Source organism: Sminthopsis crassicaudata, chromosome 2 (assembly GCF_048593235.1).
Source record: "Sminthopsis crassicaudata isolate SCR6 chromosome 2, ASM4859323v1, whole genome shotgun sequence".
NCBI classification, from domain to species: Eukaryota; Metazoa; Chordata; class Mammalia; order Dasyuromorphia; family Dasyuridae; genus Sminthopsis; species Sminthopsis crassicaudata.
This window is the reverse complement of record NC_133618.1, coordinates 296,783,078-296,800,377: the sequence shown is the minus strand read 5'-3', so window position 1 is coordinate 296,800,377 and position 17,300 is coordinate 296,783,078.

The following is a 17,300-nucleotide window of genomic DNA, read 5'->3' as shown; positions in this document are numbered from 1 at the left end:
TGGTGGGAAAAATAAGAGATGTGGACAGGAGGGCAGACATAGAAGAGATGCTCTAAATCACTATTGATTAGAGCAATGCAAATTTAAACCATTCTGAACTACTACCTCATAGTTATTAGAGTGACTAGTGAGACAGAAAAAGAAAAGGCAAGTGTTGGAGTAGATGTAGAAAAATGAAACATTAATGTATCATTGGTGGAGTTGGGAACTGACTCAACTATGTCCAAAGGGCTATGAAACTATACACAATTTTTGACTAGCAATGACATGACTAGGTCTGTGTCCAAAAAGAAATAAAAATAATTTTATAAAGAGGGAATGTTGTGACCCTGGATATCTTAGAATCAGCGGGATCAGGATAAGCAAAAGTCTTTATTCTTGTTCTTTGGGGGTCGCTCTCAGGGGATTAGATATAGGAATCTTTCTACCTCCTTCCTCTCTCTCTACCACCAAAGAATGAATCACCTCCTCCTACTCCACCCATTGATCTCACTTCCCCTGCTTTGTCCACACCTCCCCCCCCCCCCCCATCGAGCCAGCACAGTAGGGTCACAGTTAAGTAGGGTCATCCTCCAAACATGTTAATAGAGAATTGTCCAATTGGTAATTAGCCTCAAGTGCTTGGTTACCTTGCATCTGCTCAATTGTAGCCCTTTACAGGGGAAAGGACCAATATGTTTGGAAATATTTATGGCAGCTCTTTTCTGGTGCCAGAGAGGTGGAAATTGAGAGGATACCCCTCAAATTGTGCTATGTGATGGGAGGGAATACTATTATAAGAAATAGGGCTCTCATAATGGGCTATCCTAAGAAATGATATGCACAATATACAGAAAAAACACTTAAATGATCTGATGCAAAGTGAAAAGTATTATATAATAGCAATATTGTTTGATGATCAGCTATCTATGAGTGATTTAGCTGTTTTCACCAATGCAGTGATCCAAGACAATTCAGAAAGATGAAAAAATGCAGTCCATTCCCAGACACCAAACTGACAGTGTCTGAATACAGATTGAAGCATACTTTTTTAAACTGTATTTTTCTTGAGTTTTTTTGTTGTTGTTATCCTATGTTTCTTTTATAACATGACTAATATGAAAATACATTTTTCATGACTACACATGTATAAGCTATATTTAATTGTTTACTTTCTCATTGAGGGAGTGAGGACAAATGAAGGGAAAGAATTTGAAATTTAAAGTTTTTAAAATGAATGTTAAAATTTTTCTTTATGTGTAATTGGAGAAAAATAAAATACTATTTTTAAATGATAAGGAGAATTGAAATTTAAAAAAAAGAAAAGTGATCTAATTTCAGATATTTGAAACTGATAATAAAGACAGTATACTAAGTCAACAAATAATGATCTGCCATGTTCTTTTTTATTTCCAGGAAGTAAAAGCACAAGAAGTAAAAATATCTTTTTTAATAATCAACTTCATGGCACTCATGTGTTTCATTTCTGTTTAGCTATACATCTTATAGCTTTCAGAGAGCATAATGCAAGTGTTGATAAATGTGTTGAATGATGGAACAATATGTTGAGGATTCACTGATGAAATAGTATTATATTTTTGTTTGTGAATCTTAGTATCATGATCATCAATATCTTTCTAATTTATTATAAGGACGTTTCATGAGCCTAATTTTACACATACTTGGTCAAAGAATCACCTGAATTAGACTGCTTAAAAAGTCTGAAAAACTTTTGTGATTAATGGAAAAATAGTTCAATTGGCTTTGAAGTGCATTTCATTCTTAAGTTGCTCTTGCTCAGGGTGGAGTGAGAACCCACCCATCATCATTAATGTTCAGAGTAAGAAGGAAATTAAGTTGCCATTCACACTTTGCTTTTTATTAATGCTTGATTTTTTTTTTATATCTATCTAATCATTACATCTTTCCATACAGGAGTTTTTTTGTTTTGTTTTTTTAAGAGGCAGTGGCATGTGGGAGGGGGGAAACCTTTCTGTCCAAGTCTTTTCCAGGAAACTGGGTATAACATTTTAAATTTGCATTGCAATTACTTATGAAACAGAAATTTAATTCATTTGCTTCTCATAACTCATTTGTCAGATATAATTAAAATGACCCCAGGTAGCAGGTTAAAATAGCAAAGTCAATTTGCACAGTCTAAACTTTCCAAAATTTGAAGTTCTTGTAAGTTCTGGTTTTCACAAATCAAAAATAATGTTTTTGTCAGTCTCTTCTAAATAAATATGTTTTTAAAATATGTAACTTTTTGTGCTAATACAATATTAAATGTGTGTGTGCTGTTGTTATTCATCATTTCAGTCATGATTTACCTATCATTATTCTATTTGGGTTTTTTTGGAAAAGATACTAGCGTGATTTGCATTTCCTTCTCCTAAGGGAAAAAACAGTATTAAGTGACTTGCTTAAAGTAATACAACTAGTAATGTCCAAGGCAAGATTTGAATTCATGAAGATGAATCTTCCTGAGCCCAAGTCCATGCTCTATCCACTATACTATATTGTTCTGTGTGTCTGTGTATTGCATATATAAAATATTGCATAAAAGTGTATAAGTTATACACAGCTCAGATGTTCTCAGAGTTTTATATAATATTGATACCTATATTAACTTTAATTCATAGACAATTAATGTGTAGAAAAGACTGCAGAAGTCATTTAGTCAAAATCTTTTATTTTAGATAGGAAATTAAGATTCAGAACATGACATGACATGACAGGTCACACACTAATTCTGCCTCATAAGTCAATGGTAAATTCAGGTCATAAAACTCAGGCTTCTATAATTACCCCAGACTTTTGGGGTGTGTTTTGTTTTTGTTTTTGTTTTTTTTGCTTCCCAGTATTTTTAATACAATTGTAACAAGTCAGCTAAAAAGGCTGCTGCATTGGGTAAGGTAATTTTAATTCAATAAATGTTTGTAGTATGTCTACTCTGAATAAGGTGTCATAAGTTCTGAGAAAAAGACGACAAAAAAGCAAGCAATTTCTACTTTCTAAGAGCTTAAAATGAACTGGAGATGAGCTTATCCAGAGAAGTAAATGCAAGATGATATGAGGAAGGGAAGTTTAGCAACTGGAAGGGGGAAAATCATGGTTCATAGAGGAAGCTTTCAAGAGGAAATGAACTTTAGCTAAGCCTTGAAATAAAGCAATGAAAAGTCCTGAACTCTGCCTTCTTTAGTAATATTACAGTTAACAACTGATGATGATGCTATTCTAGGTCAATTCCACATAAAATAGAAGGCTGGGCCAGACTCACCAATCAAAAGAGATGATCTCAAGATTCCAGGGTGAGAAGGTTTCTGACAGAAAAATAAAGAATAGAAAAGGGAGACTAGAAAGAATGGGGAGTATTTCTGTAGAAGCAAAGCTGCTGACAGAGACAGAGAAGCCTACAATGAGAAGAGGACTTTTGAGTGGAGTGAATATGACCTGGGCACCTCATGCAATAGTCATTTGCTTTATTTTTTACTTTACTGACTTTGTGACTAAGTGGCAGAGTAAATAAATAGAATGCTGAGCTTGAGGTCAGTTCTAGCCTCAGATATTTACCAGTGGTATGAGCTTTGAGCAAGTCATTTAACCTTTGTCTGTCTCAGTTTCCTCAATTGTAAAATGAGTTAAAATAGCATAAAATAGTGTTGTGAGGATCAATTCAGATAATATTTGTAAAAGTATGTAGTCTCATTTATGGATTATCTACCTTTATATGTCACTTAATGATAAGGATTGCCTTTATTTTACTTGTAATAGTATCTCAAGTACTTAGTCCATGGTAAGGGTTCTATGCCTACTACATAGGAAGGACTTAATAAATGGCTTTACCTATGTTTTGGGCTGTTTTAATTTGGAAAACTAACCATATAGTACAACTACACATCCCTCATTTCCTTTTTCACACATAAAGAGGAAAACTTATTGTTAGGAGTAAGGTAGTTCCCTCTAGATTAAAAATTGTGGCCCAAGTGACTTCTATAGACCAGATTAAGGAGGAAGCTTTTTATTATGGATAGGGGCAGACTGTTTCATATCATTTACTGCAGTGCTAGAAGGACTCCTCTTCCTGAATTTAAATCTGGTCTCAGACACTAACTTCGTGAACTTGGGCAAGTCACTTAATCCTGGTTGTCTCGGTTTCCTAATCTATAAAATAAGCTGGAGAAGAAAATAGCAAACTACTCCAGTATCTTTGCCTATAAAATCCTAAATGGAGTCATGAAAAAAAACTATTGAAAAAAAAAAAAAAACTGAACAAGACACAGGCAGAACTTGGATTATAGGTAGAATATTACCTTAACTCTTAGAGGAGGGAAGAAAATAGTTTTGGATATTAGCAAGAAGATACCTGACTAGAAAAATGTGACCTGATTTCACTAGAAGTAGTAGGTAGAGCTTCAGATGAGCCTATTATTATCTTCCACTTTGCTTTGGTCTCTATCTTCTCTTTCAATTGTTTGTGAAAGACGTAAAGTTTCTTGGCTGTTCTCTGATATTGCATTTTGATCCTAGAGGAAAGAGAAGAAGTAGGAAGCACAGAGATTCCTCAATTTCTCTAAAGCAAACTTGGATAAAAGTATCCAAAGCTAGGATCCAGCAAGCAAACTGTATAGCAATCTTTTGTACTCATTCAGGTACAGCAAAACTCCAGAAATGGGATTTATGATTTTAACCATTTAGGGATTTCTCAAGGGATCCTGATCTGAAGTGCTGGAACTGCAGCTGACAACCTACAGCAGAAAGTGATCAATCACATCTCTTGACACTGAACAATCCCTGTGCTTGTAACTGTTAAGTGAACCAAACCAGGTGCTGCAGTTTTGTTGGCACTATGGTCTTGAACCCCACTGAACAATCACAAGGCTCAACAATCCTAAGCACTTAGAGTTTGTCCCCGTAGGACCCAATAAAGTGTTTCCAAAAAAAATGCCAACCATGGAACTATTTACTGAAGACCTAAAATGATTGCATTGGATCCCACCTTATTGCGGTTTTCATGCTTAAAGACCCTATCCCTACCATAAATCATAAGCCCTCTTTCTCAAGAAGACTTATGCTTTTAAGCATTTTCCTTACTTTTAAAGTGAACTTTTGTTTGATTCCTGATTCTCTTTTATCTAGCCTGCTTTGTTTGGCTCTAGTCACCCACAGGTTGAAGACCAGTTCAGGTCCAAATAACAGAAGACTACTTTTCTGGAAGGCAGAGGAATAAATAGCAATCTCCTTTTACTTTTTTATGCCTTTTTCTTTTTCTCAACAAAGACTTAGAAGTGTATATACCTTTTGAAACAGACAATTTTTTTCTCAAATTTGGCCACTTGTTAATCAAGGACTATCCCCTTTCTAAGACTAATTGTGTATGTTATATTCTTAGGATTTAAATATTTAAATTAAGTATTTTCTTTCAATCTTTAATAGATTGGCATGTATTGTATTAAGTTGAGAATTTCCCCAAAATATCCATATGTTTCATTCTACCCGCAAAGTTTCATCTTTATTTTGTGAAATTTAATTTTCTAGTAACCTCATGTCCAATGTCTAAAAGATCCTGAGAGATCAAATCCCCAATAGATTTGGGGTACAAACAAACTTAGTAATAGATAAGGAAATGGCAAACCACTTTAGTATCTTTGCCAAGTAAATATCACATGAGATTATAAAGAGTTGGACACTGAAACAACTGAACAACAACAATAAACTTGGTAAAAAGGCAGAGCAGAGTGTGTTTTCCTCAGTGTCCCTCCTTTTTCAGTCGTGTTCATGTTCAGAGTGAGAAGGAAATTAGATCTCTGTTAAGTTATCATTTATTAAGTTGCCATTTACTATGTGATAGACAAATAATCCTTACTAGGTACTAAGGGCTTGAGTTATTACTACAAATGAAAAAGACAATCTTCACCATTAAGTGACTCATTCTAACAAGAAAAGATGATCCATTAATGAGAACCAGAAAAGGGGTAGGGGGGAATGAAAAGAATGAGGAATATCTGTATTGAGACAAGGTTATTGATAAGGGCATAAAGAAGTCTAGAGAGTAAGGAGAGTGAGCTTGACAGAAGCTGATGTTGTTCAATAATTTTTCAGTGATGTCTGATTCTTTTGACCCTGATTGGAGTTTTCTTGGCTGGAATGATTTGCCATTTTCTTCTCCAGATCAATTACCTGATGAGGAAACTGAAGCCAAAAGGGTTAAGTGGCTTGCCCAGGATCACACAGCTATTAAATGCCTGAGGTCAAATTTTTACTCAGATCTATCTGATTCCAGGGCCAAAGCTGTCCTACGACAGGAAATTAGAGATTCTGAGAGGCAGAGATAAGACTGGTTGCATGTCAGGTGTGAGGGGAAGACCGAAAGGAAAGAGAATGTTTGGCAATATACAGGGACAGGAGATGGAATTTCAAGTTTGGGGAATTTCTCACAGTATTTCTAGTAGTTTGACCAGAATTTAGAATGTGTGAAAGGAAGCAATGTGAAATAAGCTTGAAACCGTTGTTTGAAACCAGAATGTAGAGTCTTTAAAGCTGGAATAAAATGTTTGTGCTTTATCCTAGTGTTTTTAGTAAGAGACCAGATAAGGCTTTTGAACAGGGGATCAAATAGTCTGACCTGTACCTTAGGCATGTATTTTGTCAGCAAGATAGAAGAGAGATTGGAGAGAGAGGGAAATTGGAAGAAGGGAGAAAAGAAAAGTCAGAAAGTATTGAAAGGACTTGAACATAGATTATGCTTGTGTGAATATAGAGAAGGAGAATGTGAGAAATCTTGTAGAGAAGATTTAACAATAAATTAAATTCTGGGGCTAGGATGAGGGAAAGAGAAAAGGAAAGAATATTTATTCCTGGTTTGCAAACCTGGATGACTGAAAGATCAGTATCCTCAATAAAAATATTAAAGTCTGGAGTAGGGATGAGTTGAAAATGGGGTAAATTAATTATATTTTGTACATTTTATGATTAAAATGTTAAACATCCAAGTACAGATATCAAGTAGACATATGTTAATTTAGAACTACAATTTGGGGAGGGAAGAATTTAGTGTTGAATATAAAGATTTTGTTGTCACTTGAATAGAGAAGTTCGAATCTCATTCTCTAGTCAATTATCAGTGAATATGATAATGTACAAATTGAGAATGCACACATTATTAATAAACGTTTTAAAATATTTAACTTTACTGAAAGAGATGCAAATACAAACAACTTTGAGATATCACTTCACAACAACAACAAATGGAAAAAATAAATGAAAGCTACACTACTTAATGTTATCAGGACAGTAGTGGAACAGGTATACTCATTTATCCTTTTTTTTTTCTTTTTTGCAGAGGCAATTGGGGTTAAGTGACTTGCCCAGAGTCACACAGCTAGGAAGTGTTAAGTGTCTGAGACCAGATTTGAACTCAGGTCCTCCTGACTTCAGGGAAGAAGCTCAATCCACTTCACCAGCTAGCTGCCCCCACTCATTTATTCTTGGTAAAATGATAAAGAGAATCTTTTCAGTAAGGTATCTAGAAGTTACAAAAAAAATTAAATCCTTTAAGCCAATAATTCCATTATTAGAGATATAGTCTGAAGGAGTGATCAGAAAGCAAAGCAAAATGAAGACAACAATGGCAACAACAAAAATTATCTATCTCTTCAAACATTTTTATGTCAGAATTGTATGTCACTATAAAAAGTTTACAATGGGATCTGGCCAATGGAAGCTCTATAAGTTGTCATTATGTCTTTGTTGTTGTTGCTTGTTCTTTCTCAAAGAGGACCATGACATCAAGGATGTGATACCATAACATGCAAATGAATGGGATTTAAATACAGGAAGGCTGTGCAAAGTCACCTGCCTCTCTTTCCCCTCCAAAGCCATCTGGTCTAGTGGCCAGATACAGATCAGAATGATTGGAGAAAGATGATCCTGTTTGCATAGGAGACATAGGCCTTTTAAAGTTAATATCTTCAGCAGGTCTCAGTTTGACTGAAGCCACACCCATTAAATTTTTTTTGAAATAAACAAATAAATCTGGACAGGGAAGATGCTCGGGATTTCTGGCCAAAATAGAAATGATTGAGATTCACAATTACTTTGAGTCAAAGAAGACCAAAACAATTACTGCTTGGAAGTTGGCCTGTGACCTATGGGTGGCCAATCTAAGAAAATCAGAATTGTTTTGGTTTAAGTATGGTCCTTAAGAAATCTTGCAAGTAAACCCCATGATATTTCGGGAGAGTTCAGAGATCCAAAAGAAAAAAAAAAAAGTTGTTAAGAGTAACTGCAGATAAGGGCATGATACGCTGTGTGGATAGAGGGAGAGAAGGGAAGGAAGAAAGTGAGAGAAGAGAGAGAAAAAGGGAGATAAAGAGGAAGAAAGGAAGGGAAAGAAAGGAGGGAGGGAAGGAAGAAGGGATGTGTTTGAGGTTCAGCACAAATGATGAGATTGAAAAGAGCAATTGGGACCATTGGGCATTTGGTAGCAAAATGTTGAGGTTCAGTCATATGAGGAATTCACAATAATATTTCTCCTTGGCAAAAGATAGTTTATTTATGAGAAGTTACAGAAAAAAACAAGAGGTATAGTAGACACCAGAGTGGCAAATATGAAATAGTTTGGGGAGAAATATAGTTAGCAAGGAAAGGGTTTTAACAATTAATAATGAAAAGGATAACTTCCCCAGTGGAACTCACAATTAACAAGGAGAAAGGGAATACTCCATGCCATGACTGGCAGACTAAATCCTAAAAGGGATTTAGTACTCTATAAAAGTTAGTTAGCTATAACAAGGAGAAAGACAATATGAGGTATTGTAGGCGAATGAGAGGAAAGATAGCATGAGGCATAAGGGAAGGGTGAGGACAAAAACATGAGGTATAATGATATAGCAGGCTAACCCAAAAGAAATTCAGAAAAAATGGTATGGGCCATGCTATATAGGTAGTTGACATCTGAATGAATACAGTAAGGTGGGATCACCGGAAACCTCCACAGGGGGTGAGCCTGCAAGGCTGAGCAGATCCCCATCAGTGCCCTTCCCTGCTTGCCTCAGGAAGTAGTCTCATCAGTATTTCAGGCTTTCTCTGCCAGTCCCAGCTAGTGACCTAGGAGGGAGGGAGGGAGGGAGGGAGGGAGAGAAGGAGGAAGGAAGGAAGGAAGGAAGGAAGGAAGGAAGGAAGGAAGGAAGGAAGGAAGGAAGGAAGGAAGGAAGGAAGGAAGGAAGGAAGGAAGGAAGGAAGGAAGGAAGGAAGGAAGGAAGGAAGGAAGGAAGGAAGGAAGGAAGGAAGGAAGGGAGGGAGGGAGGGAGGGAGGGAGGGAGGGAGGGAGGGAGGGAGGAAGGAAGGAGGGAAGGGAGGGAGGGAGGGAGAGAAGGAGGAAGGAAGGAAGGAAGGAAGGAAGGAAGGAAGGAAGGAAGGAAGGAAGGAAGGAAGGAAGGAAGGAAGGAAGGAAGGAAGGAAGGAAGGAAGGAAGGAAGGAAGGAAGGAAGGAAGGAAGGAAGGAAGGAAGGGAGGGAGGGAGGGAGGGAGGGAGGGAGGGAGGGAGGGAGGGAGGAAGGAAGGAAGGAAGGAAGGAGGGAAGGGAGGGAGGGAGGGAGGGAGGGAGGAAGGAAGGAAGGAAGGAAGGAAGGAAGGAAGGAAGGAAGGAAGGAAGGAAGGAAGGAAGGAAGGAAGGAAGGAAGGAAGGAAGGAAGGAAGGAAGGATGGAAGGAGGGAGGGAGGGAGGGAGGGAGGGAGGGAGGAAGGGAGGGAGGGAGGGAGGAAGGGAGGGAGGGAGGGAGGGAGGGAGGGAGGAAGGGAGGGAGGGAGGGAAGTTCCTGTGACCAGTTGGGTCCCCAGTGGGGCAGTTCTACTTACAGAGTTGTTTGTCCTTCATTCTCAAAGAGAACTATGCCATCAGGAAAATGATGCCATGACATACAAGTGAATTAAATTTAAGTGAGGGAAGGCTGTGCAAGATCACCGGCCACACTTTCTCCATAAGCCATCTGAGTCCAGTGTCAAGATATAGATTGGGATGAGTAGAGTTGGCCCTGGATGCAATGGAAAATTTTGCTAAAGTCTTTAACAGATTTCAATTTAGCTAGGACAAGATCTAATCAGTGATTAAGATTAGGTAAGAACTAAGGTAGAGAATGGTTTCTTTTACCTACTCAAAAAAAAAAAAAATCAGTCTTGGAGAGGGAAACCCTCAGGTTTTCTGGCCTAAACAGAAAAAAAAATTGCTATTTACATTCCCTCTGAGACAATCAGGGACTAAACAATGAGCAAGTGGGGCTTGGGCTGAAATCTATTATTGGTCAAAACAATGAGAGCCAGAGTAATTACTATAGTAATCTACTGTTTAATAAACCCAAAGACTCCAACTTCTGGGATCAAGAAGTTATTATTTGACAAAAATTGCTGGGAAAATTGGAAAACTGAAAAATATTATGGCAGAAATTAGGCACATACCAACCTTTTACACCCTATACCAAGATAAGGTTGAAATGAATCCATGATTTAGTTTTATAGGATGAAACCTTGCACAACCCTCCATCACTTAAATCTAATACCTTTCTTTAAGTAGGCTTCATAGATCTTTTCACATGGATTGGCAGCAAACAGAGCACAATGCATTGAAATGACGCTGCCTTTGGTTAAATCTTCATTACAATTAGAAACAACTAAGAAGAAGAAGAGCTAAGTGCACTGTAGTATATTAATGAATCTACTTATTATGATGCAATCAATACATACATTTATTGGGCATACAAATAAAACTGGAAAGATTTTAATGAATAACAGCAAAACAAAAATGACAATACCAGAAAAATGTAACACATGGCATCTAAATCTATGTGGGGGAAAGTTGAATAAAAATAACTAAAGAAAGAATGCTGATAAAGGATTTTGACTTAAGACTGTGTGTAAAAATTGTTATGATACTTTAAAGGTTGAAATTAATTAACCTAAATGTAAATATTAAGTATGCAAGCTAATCTAATTGTATTGATGTTCAATGTTAAAGGGGTTTGGGAATAGTTGTTTTGTTTTGTTTTCTCAATAGTATTTTATTTTTCCAAATACAAGATAGTTTTCAACATTCATTCTTTTTTTTTTATTATAGCTTTTTATTTACAAGATATATGCATAGGTAATTTTTCAGCATTGACAATTGCAAATTTTTTGTTCCAACTTTTCCCCTCTTTCCCCCCACCCCTTCCCTCACATGGCAGGTTGACCAATACATGATAAATTTTCAACATTCATTCTTGTAAGACTGTTCCAAATTTTTCTCCTATCCTCCCTTACCAACCCCCTCCCCAAGACAGGAAACAATCTGATATAGGTTATACATGTACAATAATTTTTAATATATTTCCATATTAGTCATGTTGGAAAAGAAAAATCAGAACAAAAGGGAAAACCACAGGAAAAAAAAAAAAGCAAAAGAAGATGAAAATACTGTTTCGATTCACATTCAGTATCCATAGTGCTCTCTCTCTCTCTCTCTGGCTGTAAATGGTATTTTTCATCCAGAGTTTATTGGGATTCCTCAACTGATAAATGGTCAAAAGATATACATAAACAGTTTTTAGATGAAGAAATTAAAGTCATCTATAATCACATGAAAAAATACTCTAAATCACTACTGATTACAGAAATGCAAATCAAAAATAACTGAAGAACCACCTCATACTTCTTAGATTGGCTAAGATAACAGGAAAAGATAATAATAAATGTTGGAGGAGATGTGGGAAAACTGGGACACTAATGTATTATTGGTGGAATTGTGAAATGATCCAACCATTCTGGAGAGCAATTTGGAACTATGTTCAAAGGTCTTTAAAACTGTGCATACCTGTTGATCCAGCCATACCATTGTTGGGTCTATATCCCAAAGAAATTATAAAGGAGGGGAAAGGATCCATGTGTGCAAAAATGTTGAAGCAGCTCTTTTTGTGGTAGCAAAGAATTAGAAAATAAGTAGATGCCCCTCAACTGGGGAATGGATGAATAAGTAATAGAATATTATTGTTTTTTTTAAAAAAAATGATGAACAAGCTGACTTTACAAAGGTCTGGAAAGATTTGCACCAATTGATGCAGACTGAAACAAGCAAAATCAGGAATACAATAGTACACAATAACAGCAAGATTGTGTGATATCAAGTGTAAAAAAAACTTGGTTCTTTTTAGTAATTCAGTAATACAAGAAAAATCCCAATAACTTTAAGTGGGAAACACCAACTGCATCCAGAGAGAGAGAACTATGGGCACTGGATATATATTAATATATCCTATGTTTACTTTTTTCTTTTTTTTTTTTTTTTTTTTTTTTTTTGCTCCTGTGGGTTTTTCCTTTTGTTCTGCTTTTTCTCTCTTAATATGTTCATAAGGAAATGTTTTTCTTTTAAATGAATTTACATATATAACTAGAAAAAAATTAAATTTAACATATATTTTTTTAAAAATCTAATTAAATGAACTTGATAGAATGCTGACCAAAGATTTCAGCCTCCCTACCTCCATTTTGTCAAAAAGAGATCCATAATATTTTAATCTTTATATTTTAATTTATTAACAATAGAACATATCTTAAGAATCAAATAAAAACATATTTATCTCCATAAATGTCTGTGTGTATACATACACAACATATATATATGTATGTGTATACACATAAAATACATATCCCATATATATGATGTGCATATTTAAATATAAATATATATGTACACAATATATCATTTATACATATATCATATAATATAGATGTATACTTATATGCAATGAAACAAAGATATGTATATATCTAAATGTATATAGATATGTATGTATGTTTTTATGCACACATACATAAATATATTTAGTTCATTCCCCATTTTTTGTTTCCTGAAATTTTCTTTTTGTTTGCTGATGAGTGAATTAATATGAAACATGGGGGAAAATAGATAATGTCATTTTCTGATAAAATGGAAGCAAGTGGCTTGACACTTTTGGTCAACATTAATTCTACCAGAAAATTTGGTTCATTCTGGAATTCAACTGTTAGGTCATAGTCTGGCATAAAGTTGTGTTTTTTTTAATGGTACTGCATTCAGTAACTATAATTCCATTTAACAAGTCCCAAATTTTAATAACCTCAGCTGATTTGGACAAGAACTGACATCCTTTGCTGGACTACTTTCCCTAAAGTGATATCCATGGTGTACTAGCTATTACTGTAGAGATGACCTGAAGAGAAGCTGACAGGCTGGAAGCTTCTGTTCCATCAGATTTAATCCATTTTTGTCAAAATGAAGAAGATAAAATAATAGGAGTGGTAACTATATAACAAACATATCCACCCAAAATAAGCTTTTAATGATTGATAAACTTGATTTGCATCAGAATCAGAAGAGCAAAATATACCTTAAAACACTGAACCCCATTGGATTATAGACACATAAGAGCTAGGGTCACCATTCAGGCAAAAGCCCTTTAGTGAGAGGGCAATTTTCTTTGTTGCAGGAAAATTCTCCGATTTGATCATAGATCAATTTCCCAAATAATTCCATTTATAATATTAGATTTCTTCTTTTCTTTTAATATATAAACAACCTAGTTTTTCCTTTTATTTTGTAAATTTAAAAAAGCATATTGGAACAGTCTTGAATCACTGTATTGCTGAGAAAAGTCAAGTCCTGAGATCACAGTTGATCATCACATAATCTTGCTGTCACTGTATAAAATATACCCCTGGTTCTTCTTACTTCTCTCACTTCACAATTCACGTTTCTGAAATCAGCCTGCTCATCAGTTCTTAATATATAATATATTGTACCTTAATCATCCATTCCCCAATTAATGAGAATCCACTCAAATTCCAGTTACTTGTCACAACAAAAAGATCAGCTACAATTTTTTCATATGTAGGTCCTTTCCCCTCACTTATGATCTCTTTGGGAGATAGATCCAGTAGTGACACTGTTGGGTCAAAGGGTATGCACAGTTTTATACTCCTTTGGGTATAGTTTCAAATTGCTCTCCAGAATGATAGGATAGGACTCCACCAACAAAGCATTAGCACCCCAGTTTTCCCACATCCCCTCCAACATTTATTATTATTTTTCCTATCACATTAGCCAATTTGAGAGGTGTGAGGTGGTACCTCAAAGTTGTTTTGATTTTAATTTCTCTAATCTATAGAGATTTAGGCCACATTTTTATATATGGCTTTAATTTCTTCACCTGAAAATTGTCTGTTTATATCTTTTTAGCATTTATCAGTGGGAGAATGATTTGTATTCTTATAAAGTTGACTCAGTTCTCCATATATTTTAGAAATGAGGTTTTTAAATTTTATTTCCCATCTTTCTACTGCCCTATGAAGCTATGGCTGCATTGATTTTGTTTGTCAAAAACTTTCTAAAATTTAATGTAACTAAAATTACTTTGCATTTCATGATGTTCTCTATTTCTTCTTTGGCCATAAATTCCTTTCTTTTCTATAGAAATAGAAGATCCCTCTCTCTCCTCAATTGCTTATAGTATTATTCTTTATGTTTAAATCATGTACCTATTTCAGTCTTATGTTGGTATAAGGTGTGAGATTTTGGTCTATGCCTCATTTCTACCATATTATTTCCTAGTGTTTCCAGCAAATTTTGTCATTTGGTAAAGCTGGATTCTTTGGGTTCATTTAATAGTAGATTAATATAATTATTGAATATTGTGACTTTTGTACTTAACCTATTCCACTCTATTTCTTAGGCAAAACCAAATGGTTTTGATGACTGTTGCTTTATGATATGATTTTAGATATAATATGGCTATTTCACTGTCCTTTGCATTTTTAAAAAATTAATTTCCTTGATATTTTTGATTTGGTGTTCATCCAGATGAATTTTGTTATTATTTTTTTTAGCTTTATAAAATCATTTTTGGCAGTTTGATTGGCATGGTACTGATTAAGTAGACTAATTTGATAGAATTGTCATTTTTATTATATTAGGTTGGCCTACCTATGTGCAATTTTCCCAATTGTTTTGATCTAACTTTATTTGTGAAAAGTGTTTTGTAATTTTGTTTATACAGTTTCTGACCTTGTCTTGGCAGATAGAGTCTCAGATATTTTATATAGTCTACATGATTTTAATGGGATTTTTCTTTCCATCTCTTACCTTTGGGCTTTGTTGGTAATATATAGAAAAGCTGGTAGTTTATGAAGGTTTGTTTTATGTCCTGCAACTTTGCTAAAACTGTTAATTGTTTCTAATAGTTTTTAGTTGATTCTCTAAGATTTTCTAAATATACCATCATATCATCTGAAAAGAGTAATACTTTTGGTTTTTCATTGCTCTTTTTTTTTTCAATTTCTCTTTCTTCTCTTATTGCTAAAGCTAGCATATATTGAATAATAGTGGTGATAATGATCATCTCTGTTTCACCCCGATTTTATTGGAATGCTTCTAGCTTATCCCCATTGCATATATTTCTGGCTGAATGGATTTTAGATAAATACAATTTATCATTTTAAGGAAACTTCATTTATTTTTATGCTCTCTAATGCTTTTATCAGGAATGAGTATTGTATTTTATCAAATGCTTTTTTTGCCTCTATTGGGATAATTATACGATTTCTGTTAGTTTTGCTGTTGATATGGCCAGCTGATAGTTTTCCTATTATTGAACCAATCTAGCATTTCTGGCATAAATCTCACTTGGTCATAATATATTTCCTTGTGATAAATTGCTGTAATCTTTTTTTATTAATATTTTATTTAAAATGTTTGCATCAATATTCATTAGGGAAATTGGTCTATAATTTTCTCTCTCTGTTTTGGCTCTTCCTGGCTTAGGTATCACTACCATATCTGTATCATAAAATGAATTTGGTACTAGTTCTTCTTTGCCTATTTTCCCAAATAGTTTATATAGTATTGGAATTAATTTCCTTTAAATGTTTGGGAGAATTCACAAATAAATCCATCTTCCTTGGAGATTTTTTTTCTTATGAAAGTCATTGATGGCTTGTTCAATTTTTTTTTTCTAAAATGGTAAAGTATGTTACTATTTTTTGGTTTTTTTTGATGAGACATTCAACTTAAAAAGCAACCTGAGATCCATAAGATATTATGAGATTGCAAAATTAGAGAGAAAAAAGGAGGCAACATAGATTTTAAACCTAAGATTTTTAATTTGGGATTCATGGTCCCTGGGAATTTTGTGGATAGATTTTAGTGAGTCTGTGAATAAAGTAAAATTACATCTTTATTTCCTTATAATTAGTTTTTTTTGTAATTTGAAAATTTTATTTTTAAAGCATTTTATATAAATATATACATATATATAAAACATTATTTAAAACATAATTCTAATTGAGTGAGATCCCCATCAATTGAAGAATGTCCAAACAAGTTGTGGTAAATTATTGTAATGAAATATTATTGTTTTCTAAGAAATGAGAAGCAGAATTATTTCAGATAAATCCAAAAACACTTACATGAAATGATACAAAGTGATGTAAGCAGAACTAGAGGAACATTGTACAAATAAGCAATATTTTATGATGAACAATTGTGAATGAATTTAGTTATTCACTAACTGTGATAATCCAAGTCAATTCCAAAGTACTCAGGGTGAAAAATGCTATCCACCCCCAGAGAAAGAATTAATGTCATCTGAAAACAGACCAAAGCACACATTTCTTCCTCCTTTCTTCCCTCCTTTCCTTTCTTCCTTCCTTCTTCCTTCCTTTCTTTCTTTTTCTTTCTTCTTCCTTTTTTCTTTCTTTTTTCTCTTTTCTCTTTCCTTCTTTCTTTTTCTTTTTTTTCTCTTTACTTGTTCAAATTCTCTTGCACAAAATTTCTAATATGGAAATATTTTACATGATTGCATATGTATTACCTTATCAGATTGCTTACTATCTCAGGGAAGGGAAGACAAGGGAGGGAGAGGTATAACATGGATCTTAAATTTTTTTAAATGAATGTTTAAAATTGTTTTTACTTGTAATTTAATAAAAATTAAAGTGTTATTTTAAAAATCATTTTAGATAGACAAGATGGCAGAGTAGAAGGAAGTAATCCAGTTGAACTTCTATCTACCACTCCTCCAAATAAATCTATAAAGTGCTTCAAACATAAATCTAATAGAGAAATAAAAAAAAGCAACAGTGAAACTTCTGTCTGGCTCAGATCAGTATATGTAGGGAAACAGAGAGGTCTACAGTCTCTAGGGATAGGATTAGAACAGGAACATCCCACTAGTGAAGTACTCCAGAATCCAGAGAGGCTGTGAACAAATATAAAAGGAGCATTGCAGTAGGATTATGTGTCAATTGTCAAATTTGCA